Genomic DNA, 11,670 nt, shown 5'->3' with positions numbered 1-11,670 from the left:
GATAATGAGAGAGGTGAAGAGGTTGGGCTTTTTGTGTGGGCAGGTCTGAAGTGGGACCGTTTGTTGATGAAACTCTGCCGTGGACCACCGGACCGGAGTACTCCCAGCCGGTTGTCACCTGCCAAGCTCGGGTATGATGGATGCTCAGCCTAAAATGATAAGTAAGGTATTTTGAAACGCTGGTCCATGACTGCACTATATCAAGATACATGTCAGACCCGAAATTAAAAAAAATGTCCAAATCTGAATGATAAGGCATACTGTAGCCTGAGTTTTTAAAGGCAAAAATTAATGTGAAATATTGTACTCCTAAAATGTGGATTCAGCATTACAGCAAAGCTTCGGACATTAAGGAAACGGGCAGGAACCTGCCCGTTTTGGCCACGAGATAGCTGCTTCTTCCTGACACCGGCCACGTCCAAATCTTTTGCCTACAGAGCTATCGTCTGGGTCTTACTTCACCCCACTTACAATAGACTTAGCCGTGGCTCTTGAAGCACGTTTTGGACACGGCCTAAGAACCATCAGAAGAGTCAGAATCTTTTGGAGATCATACAAATCATAAATAGAAATCAAAGAACTATTTTGCTTTTGAATTATTCAAGAATAGCTTTGTCATTGCGATTATTCAGTTGTACAAACATTAAGGTCTTTTTGTGTTTGTTTTTGGACATCATCGCTGCCAGTGGCTGGTCTGCTAAAATAGTTTTTGGTCTAGCGACCTCCTGTGGTTCTGCGGAAGAGCTAGACCTCGAAAGGCGTTGGCCACATTTGCCAGCACGCAGCCAGTAGGTTTGTCAGCGCGTTCATGTCTTTGGCACGTTCTATGATCCCTATTAACCCATTAAATGAGCCGAATATACAAAAAAACTCAATCAGTTTTATGGGCGTGTCAACCTCAACTGCCTCTCGAAATTTCGTCAAAATCGTCGCAAGTGTCGCCAATCCAAGTGACCTTTAAAGATGTGGGTCATCAGTTTCGCCCCGTTACGGCGTTGTTTCCCACTAATATTTAGAACAGCAGACCCCGGAGGAATTTGGATCGCTGAAAGCCGGTACCCTTTCGAGGCCCGAGGCCGATCCTTAGGGAACCGGGCGCGTGCAGTGTTTTGAAAAGCGATAATTTTCTGGGCAAATCATTCGCAGTCGGGAAATATTACTGAAAGAAACCCGTTGACAGGTTCATTTTATATGGGGGCATCAGCTTGATATATCATGAGTCTGAATCGGTAAGGACATGGTGTGTAATAGGCGGAGATAAGCACTAACAGTCATGGGACGTGACACGGGGGAGGAGGGTTAAGCGTCCGGGCTGTACACTAGGGCAACAGACGCTCCGTAACTCGGGCAAAACTTCCCCAAACGCTGACAGACGAAATGTCACTTTGTATGTAAACTCAATGTTGCACACAGGAAATCACAGTCCTGGTTTGAAACCCGGATGAAAGAAAGGGCGGGAAAGGCTTGGCGTATGAAGCATGCGTGTATGTCTCCGGGGATTCGGCGGGAATGGCCCCGGGACTGTTTCCATTTAAAGAGTTGAATGATCCGTGTAGCTGGCTGAGTAAAACGTTCCTGCACGGTACGGTGAGAGGTATGACTATTTTCCTAAGTTACACCCTGGTTACACAGCCCATTCCGCTTGGCCTTTTTTGTAACATCCACCTGCCAAAGTTTACATAGGCATATACGCGAGGAGATTCGGTCGGTTGTCCAGGTGCGCTGTATATCACTTCCCTCCGTCATTTCCACACCTGTACAGGTTTGGAATTGATAATTTGTGAACCCCGCCGTAAACTCTCTAACTTGCACTTTATCTTCCAATCATAACTGCGGTTGAGTCAAGCCACTGCTCCTTTCGTCTGCACCGCACTAATACTATATGGAAAGTTTAAACCGTTTACTAGAAAAGCAGGCTTGGCTGATATCCTATATAGAAACCACCGTTCCGGGTTCGCTCTAAATCTGTAACGCTGTGTGGTCACTGGATATAGCTCAGAAAAGAAACAGTCTATTCACTAGTTCCTAGAACTGGCAATCTCCAGTACAGAATTCGAGACTTTTTTTTCTTTTCACTCTTTCAATTGTATTTTGGTGTGTTTATTTATTTGTTTATTTTAATGAAAAACGGGGTTGCATGTTTCCATTACCCTTGGGATAACCGCTATCGCTTCTTAAAAGGGCCATGCAATGTAATCGTTTTAATGCAATCCTAAAAATGCACCTTTGTGTCCCATTTTAAGCTTATTTTTCATTTTCGTTTTGCCATTTTCAAGGGTATTTTGGTGCCTTTTTCGTTTTGAGCTTAAGCGAATTTCTATTCATGAGCAAATGTGTGATGTCATGAGGCAGAAACCTCAATGTTACAGCTATTTCAGCACCAACAGTTGACAGAATTTTGGAACTTTTTGCCGTTGTAAACTTTGTTTTCATTGGTGATTCGTTGTTGTGTCAGTACGTGGATGTAAGCCAATGACCAAATTTTTATTACAAATGTTTTCAATAAACACGTTTTGGGGTTCACAATCTGAACCGAAAACCCCTAAACTGAACAGTGTCTTCCTGAAATGACATCACATGAACAGCGACCTCAGTTGAGTTGTCCGAAAAAGCATGGACAAATTTAAATGTTTAAAGAAGTGCACTTTTCAATAAAATTTACCAAAAAGGAATATCAAATAGATTTATATAATTAAGAGGGGTAGAAAAAATCATATCATGAACCCTTTAAGGAATGGAATTACCGTGAAGTCAAAGGAAATCATCCCAAAAATTGTCAATATGCTCTTCACCCCAAAGGCCAACATTCCCCATAGTTTTGCCGTAACTCAGTCAAGATTTGTCCCGAGAATGACCGGGCAAGAGTCGATGTCCGTCCGCCGTGCAGGTGCGCTTTGTCATCGGTCCGTATACGTTGTTTCTACACCTGCTCGGATTGCTGCTGCGGAGTCACTTAAGTTGAACTCATTTGCCCTGTACTGTCACCTGCAATGAGTTTCGAGTAGTAGGCCTATATTGTTTACTAACAGGGCAAATGCATTATGAACATCTCTGGTTCAACCCATTTTGGTGCAGGTATGAATATATACGGGCTTGTAGATACGAAATTAGAGCACAATTTGAAAAGTGGAACACCTCTTTAATCCACCTTTTAAATCCACCTTTTAAAAGGAAATCTGGGCGGAAACAAATCCAAGAACAAAGTTTTTGTTCTTAAAAAGTTACTTTCGTCCCCTTGGGGGATTTGTTTCAAAATCTTGTTACGCCGATGTCAAATCTATTGTCAAGGCTTTCAGAATAACTTGGCCGTCTCGTGTGCCGATAACGATCTCAATTGGAAAGTTTTGGACGCACGATTTGCCACAAAAATGGCAATTATTTCAGCGGTCTTAAACGATTAAGGGCCACGGGAGAACTAAATACTCTTGTTTGCCCGCAAAGACCCAGGCTGTCAGTTTGGAAAGTGGAGGCAAATGACAGACTAAAATCGGGTTTTCTTGCTACAGGCTTTTTCGACAATAACAACTTGAAGATTGGTGATTGTTACAGCAGTGGGACCTTGCCGCACAGTGGCAGAAAAAAAGCAAGTGTTTGACATGGGGTACACAGAAAACAAGCCCATTGGGTTATTGCCTGCGTGTATAAGATTGCCTGTGCGATACAGGTAATTGCAGAGGGGAAAGACCGCGACCCAGAAGGAGATTGAATTCTATCAGATTCTCGCAAATACGATCTGACAGTTTGCCCTCCCACCCAACAAAACAAAAGCCCAAAGCTCCCACTCACCCTTTACTTCAGTGACGGCTCTCTCAACGTCAGTTTTCGAAACCTCTCTACACACCGAGTCTGGCCATTAATTCAGTGTTATTTGTTGGAAATTTTACATTGTTCTCGATTGGGATTTTTTTCAAAGTGATGTAGGCCCTAAGGTTGGGTTGGGCAATGACCTTTTTTGGATTGTAGACTGGCTTTGCTCTGGTGGTGAAGCATGGGTGAAGTCAGCGAGCAGTTTGCGTTTCAACCTAAAATTATGGAGAGTCCATATACTTACAGTTGAAAGCGTTTAATGGCACGGGGCCGGGGAGCCCAACGACAAACTAAGTCATAACGGATTAGCAAACGGACATTTCAATAAATTATGGGCCAATGTAAGGATCATAATTCTGGAAACATTACATCCACGTTCAATATGTTGGATGGTTCGCGTTTTGTGTTTGTTAAACAAACGAACAAGTTTCGTTAAGCCATTTTGTCGCGTCTCTTTTTCCTCACGAACCAAATTTCAGTCTTGTAACCGACGATTTTTGTTTAAAAAAGACCGAGTCAGCCAATGAATCCAGCACAAGAAGTCAGTGCGAGACCTTGTGTGCCTCATGCATCACTTTCTAATTTTTGTTTGCAAATCTGGAGACGTTTTGATACCGTGAGGTTGGACACTTTGATAGCTTTATGATGATGTCAATTTCCGTATGTGTGACACAGCAGTGATGTTATCAAAGGAGTAGGCTAGCTGATTTGTGTACTTACTTGATTTGTAGGTCTGTTTTCTTGGGTTTTGTGTATGTGTGTGTTTTGTTGTGGGTTACGTGTTTGCTAGCATACTATAACCTGAAGTTGGGTGTCAATGGGTGCCATTGTTTTATTGGGGAATATACGTATCACGCTTTCATCCACGGTCAGAAAATAATTGAAGAAATTGATTGTAATAAGAAAGGACTGTGGAGTATTACAAACTACAAATGTGGTTACTATTGAAGTGATTTACTCATTCTGGAAAGTGTATTTGTATCGTTCATCTTTCAATAGTTCGTTCAATAGACTTATTCACCTGCGTGCCATCTCTCGTGTTCAAGTCGTTAACAAGATTCGTTTGTAAAGGAAGAAAAGTAAGATCACAAAATGGGAAAGTTCAGCAAAATGTGGTGCGGTGATTACTGCTCCCGCTGTTCAAGTCCAGACCTGACATTTTTCACAACAGCGGGTATCACAATGGTACCACGTCGACACCCAGTACCCAGTACCTTTATCGGTCGGTACCCAGCTGCTTCATAGGGTCTAGGTTATAGGTGTAAAGTGGGTATACAGTCTACGTGATCCCATTACCATCTCCAAAGGGTGAGGGGTATATGATACTCCCACACCGTCACCCAGAGCCTAAAATGCACGGAACCTTATCAACGCCCAACTGCGAAGCATTTCGAAGGAATAGTTCGTGTAAATTTAGGCTCCCACACCGGGTAAACAAATTTACACCCAGCTGTCAAATGATTATCCGGGGTAGAATGCAAACCCAGCACCAGGCCTGCAGACGAATCAGACCTAATTAGGTCTGAAAATTGAGTCCGACTGTATCCTCATTCCAGATAACCCAGTAAACCCTAAATCGTGCAGACTAATCAACGCCCAGCTGTTTTAACCCATTCACCCAGGCACATCAGAAGTCACTTTTGAACCGATCCCAGTGCGGATCGTGTACTAGACCTACTTTTAGAACTTCCAAGGCTTTCATTTTTGGCTGCGGACAGCAGCTCTACAAATACTCGTGCCTCTCCGTTAGTTGGATCGTTAGTTAGTTAGTTAGTTAGTTAGTTAGTTAGTTAGTTAGTTAGTTAGTTAGTTAGTTAGTTAGTTAGTTAGTTAGTTAGTTAGTTAGAAACAAACGTCAGCAACGGCCTTGCATGGCTCTAAATCACCTTGTCTCTTAGGCCGTATAAAAATGGGTATATATCAACTCGTGTCTCAGGTTGTTGTGACACTTTGATGGGTCTCTACTGACCGCCTACCAATTTATTGCAGCCGTGATAATCAGGCCACTGAGTCAAACACCAGATGTTCGTACTGAAAACACTATTGGATCACTGTGGTCAAAAACTTAAGTTTTGTACTGAAAACACTACCCCTTTCAGAAATTACATGGCACAATCACGTGCGTGAACACAAATGCGTTGGCCTGCAGCTTCCTAGATCATTTCGAGCTTGTTTAAACCAGCAGCCAATTTTCCTTTTTGACTGGACGTGCATAAAACTTTGTAACTGCGCAACTAGGCTATTGCTCTAGCAACCAATAATACTCTCGAGCGTGTTCAGAATATGGCCACGAACTGCATGATAGTTTGTTGAACCCTGGAACTCTTTTGGATTGTATAATGGACCCGATTTTAATGACGTTGAAGCGTTGTTACTAAAAGATCTTTTATAAGGGTTCTCTCTTACTGTGAGAATATTCACCTTATTTAAAAGTTGGACAAAAGCCACACACGACCCACTTTTGGCTTGACCTTTCCCGCGACTGTTTGCCCCGGCCGTATAGCATTGCTTGGACAATTTGAAGCGAAATTAGGTCATCTGCAAAAAAAATTCCCCACGGACGGATCAACAGCAGAAAAATCTGGGCTCGCACAAAAGGAGCTGAAAGACTGCCGTGACAGAACGTATGCAGGTACCAAAGTGACAAGTTTGATTGATGAGAAATATTGTAGGTACCTGGCGTAAGGTCGAACTGTTCCGGCCATCCTGATTATTGACAGGAGTTGGTTTGGTTGTCTTTGTTACTTAAACCACGTTTGACCGCTAAGCATTCCTCCGGTAGTGGATTTAGTGCTTCTTCTATAAACGTCCATCCCAATTTCTGCACCTGCCAGTTTATAGTTTCATTACCTCAGCAGTTGTCCATGGTCTTTTTGCACGAATGCTTGATAACTATTAACTTGGCCAACTTGACCTTATATCATTCTCTTATGTTGATTGACTGGATGCTGATGGTTTTAGCTGGTCTTTTGTTTTTGCAATCACTATGAATATTTGGCGTAATATTTAGGCCTACAAGTGGAATTTTTTAAATAATTTTGGTTTTTGGTATAGTGGCCTCGCGCGCTTCTTGCTTGATGTTGTTCAACGGATTTATCTTCGCTCATAGTGTCCTCGCACGGTAACAACGTTTTGATACTTTCTTGGCAAATCAGGACACCAATGGCTTATTCTAGATCCACCTGCTATGAATTACTTTTGGATCTGAAAAGTTCCTTGACACACAAGTGCTTTACCCCTCCTTGCAGTTGCATGAACTTCGACATCGCTCTCGCTTGGAATGACATTAGTTGGGCGGGACACATTTTCTAAAAATAATGCAATCAGTGTTAAAATAAAAATGAAACGCCCTCAACCCACCTGCGGTTCCAATTTGGTTGGCGAGAGGTTATTTGATCTACCCATCTGCAGGGTAAGCACATCTAATAATAGATCAAGCAACTCCAAATAAAGTTGTATATACGAGTCTAAATCTCGCCTCGGATATGCTGGCTAAATTGATTACGCGAGCTCTCCGAGCTGGCCGTGCTGTACGTCACCAGCGTATCGCGGCAGGTGTGGGTACCGAGGGGCGCGGCGCGGAGAGCCCGTCGCTCACCGCTGGTGTAATTCCAACAACCAGCGGTGCACCAATTCCCCTCGTTATTCCAGGCTGCAGTGACACCCCACTAACTATTTGTTTCGCGGTTTATACTTGGCATGCACGGGTTTGCTCCTGCGGACGTGCCCTCGTTTTCTGTGCACCGATCGTTAACTGGGACGTGATATTGGAATGAAGACCTCAAATTGAGTGTCATTGTGTGTCAAAAAGCTGTGTGGTGCAGTTCTTGTGCACCCAAACTTAGAGAAGAATCCCTAACCCCGACCCCTCCACCCTCCCCCTCCCAGTCCCAGACAAAAAAGGGATAACCCCGCAGGACGTATGCATTCCGAAGGTTCCACAAAAACAAACCAAGATCCTGTTTCGTTTCCAGCGCGATTGCACTTGCAAGTTAAGATGCGGTTCGAGACAATTCTAGACTTGACTCAAGACTGACTTCAGTCGAATCAAAACAATAAGCTATCGTTGCAGGGCGGACGCGGATGTGTATGGTTACTGCAGGGGCGGATCTGGTACCTGTATTTTAAGGCAATTAGGGAATAAATTTAGGAACTTTAACAGTTTATTATTGTTTAGGTCCATTGTAGTATCATAACATCAGTAAGCGCGGCTGAACAGGCCGGGGAGTGAAATGGGGAGGGGGAGCGGTGTTACCCCCAGATTCGCCACATTTCACAAGGTTGCCGCACTACCGACGTGAAATAACTTAAATGACACATGCTCAACATTTTCGCCTGGGAAGTGGCTTGTACATTGTTTTGCAGGGTCCGCTCATAAGTCCGAAGCCTCATAGCTCCGACGCCTTGTAAGGTCTGACAAATTAAACGCCTAGTTTTTCCGACGTCGGACTTATGAGGCGTTGGACTTGTGAGGCGTCGGACCTATGATGCGGAATAAAAAAAATGTTATGCCTCATTAAGTCCAACGCCTCATAAGTCCGAACTTTTCGGACTTGTGAGGCGTCCGACCTATGATGCGTCGGACTTATGATACGGCCCCGTTTTGCAAACATAAATCGGCTGTATCGTAACATCCAGCCCCCCTCCCCCTCACCCCCCCCCCCCCCCCCCTCCCGTGCATGTGACCCTTGTGCATCTACAAGAAAAGAGGGGCCCAAGTGGCGGGGCACTTTGCAACTGGACTGAAAAAACACAGCGTAACTCTGCTGCGCCCTCCTTTGGTGAGGTAGTAGTCCATTCGTACCCGGGGCGCTGCTGGTAACTCACATTAAAAAAAAATCGTGGAATTATGGATCACAGATATCGCAAAGCACTGTGTTTACTGTTTAGCATTAAGCTGATCAATGCACGTTACATTCAAATGAGCTCATAAAAAATAATGACAGCGCATACTAATGGATACGAACGAAAAAGGTTGTGGGAACTTGGTAAGTTGTAGCCCTCTCTCGCGCTGTCTGATATATATTTATTTCTAAAGGAACATTTTCAGGGGTAACTTTTCCAGGGTAGGGGATCAACCCCCCCCCCCCCCCCGACTCTGAAACTGTGATATATGCCATAGAACTGATGCAACCTTAATTAAATGACCTAACTTACAATGGATGTAATTTTGATCCAATTTATCTATGTGAAAATATGCCAAATTTGAATACAATGTATTTCACTTCATTTATTTCATATTAATGGCAAGCTTTTCCGTTTATAAGCGTTATTTTCATACTTCCTTGGACACTTCACACCTTTGCTACTAGTGTCGGGGAATAATCTCATTATCCCTGATATTATAGAGCTCTCCAATGGCCTTTTCAGTCCCACTGGATTGACGCTAACCAAGTCGTGAAGAGTTGTTAATATTGTCTATAAAATAGGGGTTTTTAAAATGAAAATACACGATCATCAATAATTATACGAAGGAAGTAATTATACCTGTATTGAACATCGGGATCATGTTAGTACGTGTAGGCATGGGACTGGGGCGTTTGTGGCGTCCTTCATCGCTTGCCAGTAGTGGGGTCAAGAAACTTCAGATTTCTTTTTGTAATGAAAATTCCAAATCAAGGTCTACATTTGCTTTTGGAGAGAGTGGCATTTCGCAGCATGTCAATATTCCGGGTGGGCCGACCCGGCAATGTTACCAATGATAATCTGTTTTCCAATTTATTATAACCGACCGCAAATTATACTTTCATGTAACTGAATTCCTGAGCACATGACCCGGGGGGCTAGTGGGCCGAGAATAAAAGGCTTTCCTAGAAGCTGGCCTCGGTTTGCGGGGGATATGACCGGTTAAAAGTGCCCCTGTGTACGGCCGAGTGATGGCATTACAGGCATGCTACGCGGGGCCGTGTGTAAACAGTGCATTCTGGATTCTTCTGGTGTCCTTGTGACGGGTCACCCGCGGTTGATGTCCACTGCACGGGCTTGAGGTGACATGTCCAGCCAGACTGGTTCAAACAACTGGCTAGTACGGGTAGAACGTCCGGGGTTTCTTGATGGAATTTCTGGTACTGTTCGACGTCAAGATTTTCGTGCATCGACCCTATTTTGTTAGTTCAAGCGCGTTGTCTGGTACTGGTCACTGCGCCACAAGAACTTTTCGCGAATTATTGGGGTTTGGCACAGCCAGGAAATGATTATTAGCAATCAACTCGGCTCCTGTCCTGCCAGTAAGCAGAACTTAAATTAAGTGGAGTATCTGCAAACATGGAGCAATAAACAATTTTTTTACAAAATGCGAAGTTATGTTAGGTGAGCAATAATACTCGGGAAGACAAGTTAGCTTTTGATTCACAATACAAAATGCTTTTCTTTATGTTTCCACGGAAATTATGAAATCACAATACAAAATGCTTTTCTTTATGTTTCCATGGAAATTATGAAAGGAGCTCTACGGCCGGATACTCTGTACGAAATTAGTCCGAGGTGAAGTTATGTACGTTGATCGCGGAACCCTTGTGGAAAAAAAAATATTGCAAGAAATATGAACTTCACTTCCTCCACTTCTCCACTGACTTGGAGCATGGAGGTAGGAAACACCTCCATAGGTCCATGCTTGGACCCATGCTTGGAGTACTTTCAATGTCTTTCGCAAAAATATCGGCATGGCTGCTTAGCGCCCTCTTTTGTTCAGTCGTTCAATATTTCTATTCAATAATGATAACATTTGGTTCTGTACAAAAAAAAATTGTCAAAAGGAGCATACTTATTTTGGAAATAGCAGCACAAAATCGATTAATATACCTTTATCATGCTGCCATTATTTCAGCCATGTTCCCTGCATCCAATAAAAGTACTGAAAGATAATGGTTTTTGTGCAAAAAGGAATTAGACTATTTTTCCTTCCAGCCTCGCTTTGGTTACGTTCAGGGTTCGAAATTAGCGGTAGCCCGCTAGCCAAATGCTAGTCAAAACAGCGGCTGGCTAGTCAAACTATTCCTTAAGTAGCCCGGCTGGCGAGTCCAAAATTATTGGGACACGGCAAAGATGAAAGGACAGGAAGAAATAAATCATGAGCCATGATTTATTTCAGAAATCACACCTATCAATTTGTGTATAATTTTATCCACTGTTTTAACGGGTTAAGCTATAAGATCTGTTAATTAAGTGTTTCGTAGGCCCTAGGCACCAGTGTTCCGAAGAATAGAGAAGGAAGGGGAAAGGAGGAGGGAATAAGAACTAAGTGGAGAATTTAAATAACACTGCTGCTCAAAACTCCGCGAAGCTTAAATCCGGTTCTGAAACCCATGTTAAAAGATTGTACATTTTGTCATGTCGGCACAAGCTGCCGCGCGAAGTCGCTTCATTATACGGGGGTTGACAGCTGCAGCTGTGCATATAAAAAATAAAAAAATAAAAAAATTCCACTATAGGATTTAAAGACCCCCCCCCCATACAGTCTGTGAACAGGGAACAGGCCTGAACAAGGTATGCGCAAAGGTACTGAGCATGTACATGCAGTTTTGCGACAATGAAATAAAAACATTATAGCTGAATTGAATTTTGTATTTTCGACCAATTTTTAAAATAAATTTCGAACGATTACAGTACAAGTTCTCAATATAACAAATTAATAATTTTTGCAATTGTCCTCCGATAGAAAAGAAAGAAAATAAAACAAAAAGTTATGTGGCGATGGCCAAGTCTTCAGGAGTCGGACTTATGACCCTAACTCAATGAGCCCCTTACCGACTTCCATATAGAACTCTTCCGGGACTCGGTACCCGGCCCACCACACCTCCTTCCCTGTCCATCCATGTAACTCGAAAGTCAGGCACCATAAAGGGAGGAAACGAGGTGGCACCC

This window comes from Patiria miniata, unplaced genomic scaffold (genome assembly GCF_015706575.1).
Source record: "Patiria miniata isolate m_02_andy unplaced genomic scaffold, ASM1570657v1 HiC_scaffold_12, whole genome shotgun sequence".
NCBI classification, from domain to species: domain Eukaryota; kingdom Metazoa; phylum Echinodermata; class Asteroidea; order Valvatida; family Asterinidae; genus Patiria; species Patiria miniata.
Note: the sequence above shows the minus strand (reverse complement) of the source record.